Source organism: Dasypus novemcinctus, chromosome 12 (assembly GCF_030445035.2).
Source record: "Dasypus novemcinctus isolate mDasNov1 chromosome 12, mDasNov1.1.hap2, whole genome shotgun sequence".
NCBI classification, from domain to species: Eukaryota; Metazoa; Chordata; class Mammalia; order Cingulata; family Dasypodidae; genus Dasypus; species Dasypus novemcinctus.
Window position 1 is genome coordinate 81530230 of NC_080684.1, and position 13950 is coordinate 81544179.

General features: G+C 36.8%; 1 long non-coding RNA gene across 13 annotated transcripts in view; it reads left to right on the forward strand.

Moving 5' to 3' along the window:
- The first annotated feature begins 654 nt into the window (after positions 1-654).
- LOC111765513 (uncharacterized) overlaps positions 655-13950 on the forward strand; it is a 149006-nt gene continuing 135710 nt past the window's right edge. For all 13 annotated transcript variants that reach the window (XR_011650288.1, XR_009188318.2, XR_009188319.2 and 10 more), the window contains exons 1-3: positions 655-920; positions 1214-1351; positions 3717-3777. This is a non-coding gene — a long non-coding RNA (uncharacterized lncRNA). The remainder of the gene's footprint in view (positions 921-1213; positions 1352-3716; positions 3778-13950) is intronic.

A 13950-nucleotide genomic window follows, 5' to 3' on the forward strand; every position in this document is an offset into this window, starting at 1 on the left:
CATTCCTTGTGAGAAAATTATTCAATTAATACACAAAGATCAAAGTTAGAAATCCACCGTAAGATTAATCTGGAAAGGTCCTGGAGTTTAAAGAATCAAATGTACCCTCTGGATCTCAAGATCCATCAGGGAGACTGTAGAACAAGTTACTTTCCTTTGAGCTTCCTTAATTTTGTTTTACTGCCTTTAATTTTGTTTTACTGCCTAAATTAAATTTTGTTTTAATTTAAACTCTGGTGAGGCATTGGGGAAGGGAAATGTTTTAGGGGTGCTTGAGAATGTAGTGGGGTCTAGAAAAAGAGAGGAACCAAAAATAACTGCAGCCCCTAGGAAAACAGAGGTCTACCACAGTGGCTCTTTGTGCAGAATGTTTTCAATGTGCCACACCCCTGTGCAAAAGGTGGGGACCCCTCTGGATTAGGTAACCTCATTCATGCTGGAGCATATATATTTAGACTCAGGGTGCTTGGAATAACCCCAGTTTCTCTCTTTCTTTTTAAATTGGCTGCACTGTTCTTGGATGTCAAGGTTTGCTTTTAACTTACTTGGTCTTCCTTGTGTAATCTAATGCTTCAAATTCTTCCCAGAAAAATAAGATATTTGCATCAAATTCAGCATTTCAATAACAGCAGTGAAACATCCCCCTTTGTAACAGATACAAGATTAGTTCTGCTATGAGCTCATCTGCATCATCTCCATTTATTTCTCCTGGGGGATGAGAAGACCTTTGCATTTGACCAAAAAGCACTAGTAAATAAGGAGTTAAAATGAAGGCAGGCTCACTGGTTTGCTGAGATCTGTCAGAGTCTGACTGGCTGGCTACATATCTGTCTCTGGAACAATAGGTACCTGTATTCTGCACGGACTGCTGGGCAGCACTCGCACTCTGGAGAAGGTCTGCCTCTGCCTGCGCTCTCCTGGTGAGAATCCCCAATGACAGTCCCACTTTTCAGTGGAGGAGAAAAAAATATCTGTCTACTCCCTTGATGAAGGACAGAGCTTTGATCATTTTTATTCAAGCTTGACTTGGCCGGAGGTTTGGGTTCTTAGTCTCAAGTCAGCAGGCTCGTCCTCCCTCCCTCTCTCCCTCCCTCCTCTCTCTCTCTCTCTCTCTCTCTCTCTCTCTCTCTCACACACACACACACACATGCACACACATCCATTTCCCTCCCCCTCCCCCCTTACTCTCTCACTCTCTCATTTCCCCTTGTAGGGTCTATGCAGGCAGATGAGTGCCACAGCTGTAACTGAGGCACAGAGCAGTAAACATAGTGAAGCCAGTTTCCACGGTGGTGAGAGGGGGCACCGGAGGTGGCAACAGTGACAAGGACTGTCCTCTGACAAGTTTGAGGTAAGAAAATATTTACGCTCCGAATCTTGAATTTTTGCATCTCTGTGGATGAGAGAGGCATTGATACAGAAAGCGAGTCTTGAAAGGGAAATGTTTTCATGAGGGCATCATCTGTGCTGCCACTTGCCTACAAACCTGTGTTCCAAGGGCTTTGTGTTACTAGAATCATCGGAGGTGAGGTGTGAGCTGGGCTGGGCGGAAGGGTGAGTGGCTTTTTATGTCTGTCTGGTGACATTTAGCATGCTGTTTACATTTATATCTGGGAAATATTCTGTTTGATGACAGTTAGCAATGTTTTGTGCAATGTAGAGCATATGGCTATGTAAAATCCAAGTGATGCTCTTTCATTCTTAATTTCTAATTATTTCTACTCTCAACAGCACTGAGGTCAGAGAGTTTTAAAAATTAATGAGATTCCCTGCAGAGTTCAAATAGTCATGTCTACGTGAACTGCCACGATAAGATAAAATTTGCTAGCATATATTTTATCATAGATTTAATTGTCTTTGAACATATTTCACTTGAAATATTTGAATTGCACAATGTTTGTGGATGCTAAAGTGCTTTTGGAAATTAGTCCTTAAGATTTTTTTTTAATAACGAGAGAAATTTAGTCAAAATCAGACTGTAGACGATGAGCATTGTGTGTGGAGATATTGCTAAAACTTTCTAGAAATTTATTGTTATGAGAATGGAGAATAATACCTTATGCTTTCTAGGAAATGTCAAATAATGAATGAGCCACATGCTAAAACATTTGTAAGTGTTTTCATTTGAAGTAGTACGTAGAAATTCGGGAGATATTTAAGGTGAAAAATTGCTGGCAGGAACAAAGAAGCAAGTGTACACATAGATAATTCTTTGTCCCCAAAATGAGTCCAGGGCATGGATTTAAGGAGGTTAAGTGATTTTTGCATTCTCAGTGCCCCACAAAAGGGAGTTTATTTGGGTGAGTCTAGACATTTAAAAATGGACCCAAAACTTTCATTTCCCACAATTTAAAAACCTTGTTTATGTTCCTGATAAAACACATTGTTTAAATGAGAGGGACTGAAAAGCAGTCTGAGTATACAGTAATCGGGGCTAAAGATGCTTTTTATCCCTGAGTTTCCCATTTGCTAGACCCATTCTGAGCTTCCTGTGATATATTGTTATGTAAATACTGTGCAGCCAGGGAAAGCAGTACTATGGAGATTCAATTTACTTTGAAAGTTGTTCATTATAGCAAGGATGAATGTTATTTATTTGATGTGATTCAAAGGCTGGAAATGACTTTTTCATTGTGGTGCCTTTTGTAATAGGTGCAGGGTGATCTAATCTTTTTAATTTTGGCTTTCACACCAGTGGAGATGAAAAGAGATCTGAACTCATTTATCGGTTGCTAGGTCCTTCTGGAGGCCCAAGTCCTGTTCTTGGTTGCTATGGCCAATCTGACCTCAATCTCTGTGGTTTTGGGGACTTAAGCAGTATCCCTCTCTCTCTCTCTTTTTTCTTATTGAGGAGCATGTATCTTGATTTATGTCCAAAATTGTGGCTGAACGTCTTTGTCTGCAAGTGATAAATGGTGCTTAACAATTCATCGGTTCTTACAAGTAAACACCGCTGTCCCACTGAAAATATGTTTTGTTCTGAGTTAATGGTATGGAACAAGCCAGCCTCCACAAACAGCTATCTTTTATTGTGGAGGGGCCGCTGAAACTTGGAGCAAAGTGGAGGAAATTGGCATTCATGTTCTTCTATATTAGCATTGCGTGTGTAACTCACATGATGTGGCCCTGGGTGGACTGACGGGAAAGAGTATGCCTCCCATTTCCTTCCTCTCTATTTGGGGCTGTCCATGAAATTGTCCCTCTGCAAAGGTCTGGGTCCTGCTGCGGGAGTAAGTCAGGAGTAGTTTTTCGGATGGTGTTGGGCTCCGCTTTGTCACTGCCAAGCGCTGAGGCATAAACAGGCAGATGTTCTGAGGCTCCGCTATAGGCGACTCTGTCGCTTTCAGTCTCATGCTGCTTCTTTGAGGGGAAGTTGTAGACGATGTTGGTAATTCCCAGGAATGTTCTGCTTGCGTGCTAATTAATGGTCTCTGGACTTCCTTGTATTCTAGAACCTTGTTAGAAAGGAGCCACAGTGACTAAGAGGCTGTGGAGTATACAGCCCTGCTTAGCAGATGAGTCCTGTTTCCTCAAAAACGGCTAATTGATGCTGCAGGGAGCATATACTCTGCTAATAAGATGATGATGACAAAACAGGCACCAGGACAGACATTTATTGCTTATAAGCACCATCAGTTTCTTTCCCAGAGAAATTGTGGCTGTGTAGTATAGGGTTTTTAGTAATATGCTAATGGTTTTTATTCTAAATTGGCCAGCGCTGAGTATCTTCAGGAAAAATGGGTTCCATAAGAAGTGGCATCTTCCTCGAATTGAAAGGTAAAAATGAGCCTTTTTAAAGTATGATTTTCAAACTATTTCATGTACTTTTTGCCAGTCTTATTAGAAACCTACTTATTAAATATAACTATTTAAAATTTCAACTATTTTCTTAATATAAAAGCTTTAATGAGAATAACTTAAAGAATTGTGTAAATATTAGTCATTTACTAAAGATGGGCTAGCTTTTGTTAACAAAATACAATCCAAGTACTTTTCATGTTTCCCTTCAGTCTTAAAAACTAGCAGTATTTTATCTTTCAGAAAAAAAAAATGGTCATATTAGACATCAATGAAAATGATCTTTATTTCATGCAGATTTTATTCCTGAAACTAGAAAATTAGGAACAGGGGTTAGGTGATGTTGAAGGTCTCTTCCAGCTTGAAAATTATACAAATCTTCATGAAGTACTAAATTTTCAAAAGAATACCCAGAGATGCCTTCATTATTATTGTTGCACTTATTCAACAAATATTTTGCTCTGTTTAGTTGAACAGCAGTCAGAATTCTATGCTTTGTAATACAAGTAATAACTGTGGCTGGAAGTAATCTCCAAAACTTGATTTTGGAAGTTTTTTCTTTTTTTAAAGGAAAAACTAATATTTTGGTGCTTTAATAAGACTGGGGTTTTGTGAAGCCCAACTTGTAACTCCCCGACTTGGGTTTCTTACTCTATGCCTTAAAGTCCTGAAGGTAATACTTTACACGAGTGATTAATTTCATAAAGAAATACTTAATTCCAGGTATCTGAAAAAAATACTACCCGGTATGTATCTGTATTTATATGAACATATTTTAATATAAAATCTCTTATAAATTCCACACCGTGTTTTGCTTTGTTGTTATTTCAAAGGATTTAAGTGAATGTTGGATAGCGCTCAATTTCCTGAAATGATTAAATTCAGTCTCTGAAGAATCCGGGGAAAAGGCCTGTAATGACATTTTGATGACTTTCATTTTAAGGTGTAATAGGAATTGAGTAAAATATTTTAATAGCCCTTCTTTAATATCTCATTCCAAATAGAATGTTTTTATTGCTCATTCTAGCTTACAATTTTCAGGAGATAATAACATTGGCTGGTAATTGTCTCTTACCTAGAAATCATTTTATCCTTATGTAAAAGTTATTTCAGAAAAGTCTTCAAGCATTTATCTCAGCTGAAGCAATTGCATTGAACTCTTGAGATAAAACAGTGAGTATTTCCAGATTGCCACTAATTTGGTTTTTCCTTACAAAAAGTCCCAGTATATTAAAAGGAAGAATATTAGATATGATGGTTTGTGGCTTAAGGAAGAGAAACAAAAAAGTATGAAAGTCAGTGAAAGGTGAGAAAACAGAAGGAAGAGGTGCCATGCGCTATCCCAAAATTGATTTTACTTTGCTTTCCAGATGTCACATATTTTTTTAAAATTGAAAAGTTGACTAAGAAATAAAAGATCTGTATGTAAATATGCAGTTGTTGTACCTATCTTTATTGAATAAGAAAATGCAGATAAATGACCTTAATATGGTTGCAGGTCATGTTACCAGAACATCTTTGTACTCAATTCTTTCAGGGGGTGTGCACACAAGTAAAGTTAATAACATACTTTTTAAAGAATCAAATCCTGTGGGAAGTGGAGTTGTGACATATTAGATCAATTCTCACGTAAGTGAAAATGAAAATCCTTAGATCAGCTTTTCTGTGAAAGTTACGCAAAGCCAGTAGCATCCCAACTGCTTTGTTCTAAACTCTAATTAGAAAAATTTTTATGCAATTCAACTGAGTATAGTGACTATTTGGACTGAGAATATAATTTTATTGCTGAACAACTAGGTTGTCAAAGTAATTTATTTTTATAAAAGTAAAATTCAGCCTCTCATTCTGATTATTGTTCTCCTCCGGTTTAATGAATTTTCCCATGTTTCCTTTCTCTTTGTAACTAATATTCCTCTCCAAACACACCTGTTAAAGAACAACTGATTACTCTTCGTTTCTTTCTGCTTACTATTTATCTTTTTCTTTTTGGTGTGCCATTATCCTTATCCATCACTCGGAAAGATACGTTGACTTTGAAGCTATTTGTTTGACTTATTTTCTTGAATTTGGAGGAAAAAACCCTACTTGTTTCATTAGAAATTATGTATGAAATGCTGAAAGATTTGAGCCAGCCATAGGGTTGTTTAAGAGGTTTATGGTAGGATGTGGATTTTCCTAGTAGTAGCTAGTTACTTGCACAATTCGGTCAAATCTTTCCATCTGCCTCCTTCGTTTATTTTCTACTAAACAGTTGGCCTCAGATTTACACTGGGCACCATCTAGAAAACTTATTTCAAAGAATGAACTTGTCAGAGAGGGGCCTTCTTAGCTAGTAAAGGAGTTACCCTCAAGTTACTGCTCTAACATGCTGACAAGGGCACATGGTAAAGTTTTATCTATGGGTGTTATGTGTTCTATCTCTTCTGTGATCCAGCAGCAGATTTTAATTTGCAGTGCCATTAGTAGATAGCTTTGGTTTAAATGATATCAGAATGATTTAAAAAATAAAACATGCATTAAAAGGCTTAATTATACATTCTAGCACTCATTAATAATTAATTGAAGCATTTAAAAATTTGTTCCCATTTAAAATGTGAAAATTGTGGTTTGTTCAATGGTGTTTATAATCTGTTTATCAAGAGATGGCCTGCATAAACTGAGAGTGACCCTGAGTCCATAAAATTGCTTGAAGTCATGGTACACTACAATAGTGTATCATTTGTTTAAAACCTTTGTGCATCCTTAATAATGATATCTGTAAGCCATACATTTATGTTCTTAATGTTGTTTAACATTATTTAAGCACAGTGTACTTGTGAGTCCTAAGTCCTTGAATTTCCTATGCTTTTGTTACAATTGAGTTTATGGTCCAAATGCAAAGACTGAAATATATCATAAGGCTAGAAATTTCTTTAGAGAAAGCAAGACAGAGTTAGTGCACAGTGGTCAGGAACATATGGTGTATAGTTAATTATCACAATCATACTGGGTTTTAATATAGTTTATTGCAGACATCTTGAATATACTGAGTTTTGAGGAAACACTCAAAGAAAAATCTGATTTGCTAGGACTTATTTTTAAAATGTCTTCCCACATGAATTTTAAAAACATTCATTTACCCAACAGTACCTACTCTGTGCCAGGGATTATCCTTGTGTCTCTTAATTTAATAGCCACCATTAATTCAATATTGAATATTTTGCAGATCATGGGAGTCTGATCAATTATGCATAGATCATCCACTAATCACATCACAATCCATAGCATTTCGGAACTTGTGTTTCTGTCCTGTATTCTTTAAATGGCTGAAAATATATTTTAGGCATATATGCCAATGTAAAAGAATATATTGGTAAGACAGAATGTGCTTTAAGAAGTTATATTACTGCAATGTAATTAAAAATGGTTAAATCCATCTTTTTTCCTTCACTATTGAGGTCTGAATTCAGCAGACACTAAGTTGGTTTTATTGTTTTATACTTCCTTCTAATGCTTCTTGTACTATTCTAAGGGATTTTTTATTCTAATTATTACTGGCTGGGATTTATTTACTCTATGGTAGGCCATGTGCTAAGCCCTTTATCTTTGTTTTTAAATCTAATCTTCTCAGCTACCTAACGCAAAAGATAGCGTCATTATGCCTGTTAGTTTATGAGGAAACTGAAGCTTTGAGAAGTTAAACAATTTACTTGAGATCACAGAGCTAGTAAGCCACTGAGATGCCTTTAAACCTAGGTCTTCAGGTTCTTCTAGTCATTCAATAAATGTTATTGAGCATCTATGATGTTCTAGATTTGTTCAAGATGCTCAGAACAAAGCAATGTGTATTACAAGCAAGGTTTCTGCTTTTGTAATAGATTGTAACCACCTTGATATTATGTTGTTCCCCTCTCAGTGCAGGGATGCCTCAGGGCCAACAGAATAAAATTTTAAAATTTCAGACCTTCATTAAACCTCCTACTATTTGACTTTGGTCTTTCTTCCCAGCTGCATCACTGCCTATTTCTGAGTAGGAATTTTCTGTGCCAGAAGATTGATCTGCTCATTGCCCTGTGAATTTTGTCTGATCATTCTCTGATCATTCCTGCACCAAAAATGATTCTGCCACTGCTTTCTCAATGCCTCCCATCTTTCAAAGGCTGAGTCAAAGCCCAGGCCCCCCACAAATCCTGTTTCAGAAATGAAGTCCTAAAATTCTATCTGCATCGATTATTTGACACATGATATTTGCAACAACCAAAAATATTTGAAAGAATGTACAGTTATATATATATTTCCTGTGTTCACCAGGGTACATGTTTATGGATGTGCCCAAATTAAATGATGGCAAAGGATTCAGGGAACCAGCAGTGAAATAAGACAAAGAAGTAAAGGCAAAACTAGAAGTTCTCGAAGAAAGAGTCCCACTGCCTAGCATGGTGCCTGGCAAAGAGTGTGAATCAATGCATGATTGAGGCTCGGAAGAAGGGAGGGAAACAGAAAAGGGAGAGGTAGACAACCAGAAGAAAGCTAACAGAAATAGAGAAAATAATATTCCTAAATTTATAACCCAGGGCCCTTAAAGACCTTTAAGCATTTATATTAGGACCAAAGATCCTACTAAAGTAGTATATATATATATAATCTTTACTTTCAAACATAATTTTGCTTCTTCCTGGAATAAATTGTCACTTTTATCAACATTAATTCATTTGATACAAAATGAACTTTCTGGTGTTTTCTAGGAGCAAATATATAATTGTGTAATGTTTGTATATGACTGTTTCTCTATCCCCGGGGACAATTTGCAGTGTCATAGAAGATGCTGACCAAGCCTCCCATGAAGAGAGCCATTCCCTTAATCATCATAAAGCTTTATTATGTTAATGCTTCATGTTGGATTTTTTTTCCAATAAAACTTTGTCAAACTCCTAATGCGAACTCCTCTATAATGCCAAATATTTTAGGCAGCTCTTGTGGTTAGTTTCATTAATATTCTTACTCAATTGTATTCAAAAGGGTAGTCCTTGAGTACCCTTTCTCTTAAAAGAAATATTTATGTCTTTATTTTTATATGTTCTCAAGCCAAGGCTTAAGGTAGAAATTTTATTTGTTAGCAAAATACAGGTGGTGTTTCCTAAAGCAACTGCTACATCTGACCTGTACTGTGGGACTATTTTACTGACTGTAACAACCCTGTCTTTATTTGTGGACATGAATACAGGACTTCCAAGAAGGAGGTGTTACTATTACATAATATATATTGAGCGTGTGCTAATTTTCTGGGGGCAGCAAGCTGGAGAAGTTGCACCTTGAGCCAGTGAACAGGACAGGGTGTGTGTACTTTCTAATTTGTATGAGAGGAGTCTACTGAGGTAGCCTCATTCTTTGGGGATTCCTACCTGCTAGTTGAGATATGCAAGGATAAAGCTTCTACCAGGAGGCTTTGAGCATGTTCTGCTTTTGAAAAACAAGGAATGCTTCTGCAGCTGGTATTATAATAGTAACAGTTGAACAGTCCACCAGAGTTCCAAAAATGAATCTGCCCTCCAAGTGCTTATGGCTTGCAGAGTTGGTGTCTGTAGAGGCAGAGGGTGAACTCAGCTCCCTCTTGCCCCTAACTTTCTTTGGTCCTTTCATTTTGACACTAATTTCAGGCATGAACCTTTTCACTTAGCTACAGTATGTAATTGTTGGTATCTCACTGCCACCTGGGTACACAATTGAGAGTAGAAAATGGAAAACAATATTTCGCCTCTGTGATTTGCCATAAGAATACATCACATGCAGTTGGAAAGTGAAGTATTTAATCAGGCAGTTTTTCTCCAGCAGTCCTAATAAGTTGAAATTCCTCCATATTAACTGGTTGTTTTGTCACTGTGAGGATAAAGCATTTGACTCTCTCTCAAATTCTTATCATGCAAAATTTGGGAGACTCCTTGTCAATTTCAATGTAAAAACATAAGGAAGATGGTTTTAAATAGGCTAAGTTAATAACTCAGTTTAGTTTTTAAAAAAAAGTTCCTTGAGTTCTCTGCCTTGTTGGTTGACTCTGGCCTTAATATGTAAAATGCTGTGAGTGACGCATGAATAATACCGCTCCATTTTTAGGTGTGTTTTCTGATGATGCTGTTGATCTTTAAAAGAAATTCCATTTGGTGACATTTGCAAAAATAGTTTCATGTTAGCAACACTTATAATTTTAATTTAAAAAAACATCAAGAATGGTTTAATTTTCAAGTGGCAAAGAAGTCACCTAGAAAGTATGTACTTAGAAACATATGAGGCACACATTGCTTCCCATCAGATGAGATGTGGCGTTGGTAATTTTTGGCAAGTATGAAAATGTGTATAACAATAGAATTACCTGTGTAAAGTGGCATGTGATCTTAAAGACCAGGATTTATTTTTTGAGCCGAGTGCTTTCAAAGTGCTAGGGAGATTTGAATCCAGAACTTAGCTGCTCTCCCTTGAAGCATGCCAATCCAATTCAATTCAATGCAATTCTCTGAGTTACTCATTGGGTCGATTATATTTATGAACATTTTAGCTTTCTCAAGCCAATCATCATCTCTTTGATGGTAATACTTTATATATTTATTTATTGATGGGTAAATAAAAAAGAATTGCCAAAACATATGGCAAGAACTTCTTGTTCTTTCCCATAACAGGAAATATTTTAAAGAGTTCAGAATTTCTACTTGGCTTGGGGAATTTTGCTTTCCATTCCAAGTTAGATAAGAGTTAGTGTAGTGTATGATCTTTCTAACTAAAATGGTAACCATTGGACCTAGTAATAATAATTATTGTTATAAATTTGGAAATATTTTCAATCATTTATTCATTCAATTGACTTTTTTTCCTTGATTATCTTAATTATTTTATCTGAACAGTGTTACTAAAGGCACTGTGGAGATTTTATGTAGAGAACATGTGATCTTTCCCTCAGCCACTATGGCATAATCAGAGAGAGAAAAAGAACCTTAAAGAACTAATTGGATAATATAATAAAATTGTTCTTAGCAATCATACTTTAGTACTGTGAAGGGAGAAGCTATTTCCTCACAGATAGAAAGCAGTTTTAACAATCAAATATATCTTTTAGGATCAGAATACTGGTTCCGATTACTTGTTGTGAGAACAATAATGAGAATACCCAGAATAATGGAATAAATGGATTTTATAATTTTCACTTGATTTCATCAGCAAAAAAAAAGTTTTTATTTCATTAGGTCCTTTTCTTTAAGTTAACTAAATGACAGACACTGTTAGTAGTTGATTTGACTCTCCGAACCTCACAAATGCCTTTCTCTATTAAAGGTTTATAATTAGACATGTGTGTATGCACGTGTGTGTGAGAATATGGGATGGAATTTACTGCTGCCTTAATTATGCCTCACAATATTCTTCAAAAATTTGGTCATAAGTATAAAGTGAAATGTGTTAAAATAGTATAAATTATTGCATATGTGTCTACCTTTTGAAATACTGCAACTTCCTCGCTAACTCAAGAAGACGGGCTAACACATTCTATATGATGGAAAACTTTCCAAAGCTGTCTCTAACAACATCCCTAGATGTGTAAAACTCTTCCTATATCTTCATTCTCTGGCAGAAATGTGATGCCATTCACCAACATATTCCAAATATAAGCTAACACTAAACAGAGGGCATTGGGATTAGTTCAATTCTTATTTTCTATCATGAATGTGAAAATTTAGGATTTTAAAGGAAACCAGCTTTGCATGCACAGGGATGCCAAAGAATAGGCAGACAAAAAAATTTTTTTTAAACTTCACTTACAAAGCCTTGAAGTTTTTGCCCTGAATTCCTTTGAGACCTGTGTGTTGCAAAGCCCAGTAACAGCTTAATTACTCTCTCCTTTTGTCTGATGGAGTATATATTTTGTAGCCATAGAGAGAAGACCCTTAACCATTTCTGCCTTTTCCATTCGGGGAAGGAAAGAATTGGATAGAAAAAATGTAAACCCCAGTCCTACAACCAGACATCCCATTGACAGTTTATGGGAGAGGGCAGCAGGGAAGGACAGATGTCCTATTATTGGGGTGATGGGGAGGGTGTAGCAAAGGACAGATTCTCCTGAGTATCCATTATTTGAATGGATTTATACAAGATGCATCATAGGGAGAATCAGACAGACAAATACTTAATAAGACCCTCTTGGAGAATGGAGAGTAGCATCTTCTCCAGGATGTGGCAGCTCTTGATGCTCAGTGGCTTTGGGAGGCAGGGTTCATCATCCACCTGTCTAAACACAGAATGACAGCAGTGACCCTACACACATTCCTCCTGTGACTTATGAATGCCTCTGGCACACCCAAATAAGGAATTCATCTCACTGCTGCCACTTCTGTAGGTGTATTTCATTTGGATAGCCATTCATAGAAGGCAGTTTTGAACTCCATACAATGTGAAGGGATGGTTGAAAAATTCTTCTTCAATGGGATTTCCCTCCAACCTCCACTGGGTGATTTGGAACATGAACATTAGAGAGTTTGAGATGGTCTTTCTGACTTCCCTTTAAAATATATACCTTTAGACTTAGACCCTTTGAAGAAAATAAAGAGAAAAAAAAACATGAGAAAGCTTAAGTGTTATACATTGGGGATTATGGCATGTGGTGAAATTTGTGAGTCAAAAGAAATAAAATATTTAGAAAAAAGAGAAATCAAGTCACTGAATATCAGATTCACTCATTCTCAGTTTGACTTTCACATGCTAGATCATGGTCTCCATTGTCTTCCTCAAATTTAACTTTAGTACCATACACCTAAAAGGAATTCTGTTTTAGAGTGGGCACCCTCACCTGGTCAACTCTTTCAGGAGCTGTGTGTGGTGCCTCTTCAATACATTCCCAGTGTAATCATTTGTAACAATCTAACTTTGGCATAACTAGCTCATCCCCTTAATAGGTCTTTACCACACTAAAATGACCAAAGGATTTTGGTTGCTGGTGCTTTTGATGGCAAATGCACTATCTTATACTAAATCTTAGTGCTGCGTCAATGTCCAGGAGCACAAAGTGCTCTTCCTGCATCTTTGGTGAATCCCCATCTTGGCAGTAAGCAGAGTTTCTGCTTTGCGGGTTCCTGTTCAATTTTCTAGCCTACATCGGTTGATCATCTTTCAGTCATTTTCACATTTGACTCCAAGTGCCCAAGATTTGTGGGTCTCAAGTGGGGGTCGAAAGTCTAATATTCTAATATTTAAGTGTACACTTTGAGGAAAGGGCTATAGGAAGGCAGACATCCTTTTATGATCATTGGAATGCTGTTTGGAGGATATTCTCCATTGACATTTCCTTTCCTTGTTCACTTTGGTGCTCTAAGTGAAGCAGCAGCCTGGGTGGCAGAAGGGATATATAGGCTTTGGAAGCAAACCAGATTAGATCCAAATCCCATACTTGCTTCTTCCTGCTATTACCTTGGGCTAATTACTTAGCATTTGTGGGATGCAGTTGGTTCCTTTGTAAAATGAAGATTATAATACCCACTTCACTAATATTTGTGGCCCATTCCCTTATGCCACGTATCACGTTCACATGGGCTATGAGATAAGTACTATTATCTACATTTTACAAATGACTACACTGCAGTTTAGGGAGGCAAAGAAAACCCATCTAAATTCATAATTCACTATTATGTAGTGGGGCCTCGTGTTGTTTCTTTTATTACAATAGAATGTTTTTAGAAGACTTGCAGGGTCAAAATGTACGTATGTAATTTTAATGCATATCACCAAGTTATTTCCCAAGAAGCCATTTAATTTTAAGCCCTTGACTGTGGGAATTAGTACTAAAGCTATAATTTATTTTTCACCTATGTTGCTGCATTGCAGTTTGATGCTGTTTGAGAGTGTGCTTTGTAAGCAGCTGTAGAGGACTATGTAATAGGAGAGCTAGCTGCTTTATGCTTTTCTTCTTGAGGATGGTGCTGGTGCGCTCAACTCGATGAGCACAAATCCTTTTCAGTGAAGAGTCTAGATAAATGTCTGTTGCATGGAATTGAACACTAGTCTAGAAGGCAATTTTTGTACCATGAATGAAGAGTGGATGCCATTTCCAGAAGAGCTTGATATTCTTAGGGAGGAGTTTTATAGCCTTGAAGGATTTTATATTTGCGAATCCTATGACTCTTGATAAGGAAAACAAAC